The 1,084-nt window shown below is 33.9% G+C and overlaps 1 long non-coding RNA gene across 1 annotated transcript; it reads right to left on the reverse strand.

Annotated features, from left to right (window-relative positions):
• Positions 1-343: 343 nt before the first annotated feature.
• Positions 344-749, reverse strand: LOC109306353. Its single transcript, XR_002099957.1, has 2 exons — positions 687-749; positions 344-411 (listed from the first exon to the last, which is right to left on the reverse strand). It is a non-coding gene; the product is annotated as an uncharacterized LOC109306353 (long non-coding RNA).
• Positions 750-1,084: the final 335 nt, after the last annotated feature.

The following is a 1,084-nucleotide window of genomic DNA, read 5'->3' on the forward strand; positions in this document are numbered from 1 at the left end:
CATAGTCTTGTTATCCTCTGTAGAGATCAAACTTTATGGCCTGAGTTTCAGGTAGGATGGTAAAATTGCCTATCAGTATTGAGATGGGGTATAGATAGAATGAGCTTGGAAGTAAAAATTAAGAGCTGTCTTTTAGCCATGTTGACTTTAAACTGATAGCAAGCCTTCCCCAAGTGTATCTCAAAGAAATAGTTGTGACTGCAGTTCAGATATAAATAGTCATGCCTGGAGTAGAGTGAATAGCCCTCATAAAGAAATTTGTGTTATGGATGGGATTACCCAAAGATAAAGGATAGATTGAGAAAAGGTAAAAAGAGATATTTTTTGTTTATGTTTCTGCTTCTTCTGTTGAGAGCCTGGGATTCTACTAAGAAACAGAAGTACGGTTGTCTTCCTAGGATGATGGCAGACCTGTAAAAACAATGGAGGTGATTATTTCTTAGGGCTTTATCCTGAAATTCAGTTCATTAAAACGCTTAGTGTTAAAGAGCGCTTGCCTTGATGGGGGCCTCAGTTGTTAGCATCTTGCCAAATAGAACTTTTAGTTAAAACACTGAAGTCTGGAGACGTATAGAGATGATAGTAAATAACAGATTAATGAAGTGACAAAAAAACAGCTTCTTAGAAATGAATACAAATTAAATTATTGTAGCCCATACAAATATAGTTGATAAAAAAGCTCTTACCAGTTCCAGACTGCACTCTAGTTTTCATTCTTATCTAAGATACTGAGATATCTTCAGGATGCTTAATAACAAAAGGAGGTATTATAATCCTGAGTATCATGGTTTATGTTTTTCCCCTTTTTTGTTTTATGTACATTCTAAAATGAACTGTAGCATAGTTTAAAGTGGCATTTTATTTCAAGTTTTCCTTTAAAAATAAATCTCAGTTGACTGAGATTTATATGTTGGATTGTAATGCATTTTTTACCCCCAGATCTGTTATTTTCATGCTACTTTGTATGTTTCTGAATTTTTAAAGTGTCAAGCCGCATAAATTTCAAATGTCCCTTTAAGCCATTTAGACACTTTTCTCATTACTGATGATGAGTTAAAATCATTTTTGGAAGGAGTACTATATG

The sequence above is a fragment of the Crocodylus porosus genome, unplaced genomic scaffold, assembly GCF_001723895.1.
Source record: "Crocodylus porosus isolate Cpor-Errol unplaced genomic scaffold, CroPor_comp1, whole genome shotgun sequence".
Taxonomy (NCBI): Eukaryota; Metazoa; Chordata; order Crocodylia; family Crocodylidae; genus Crocodylus; species Crocodylus porosus.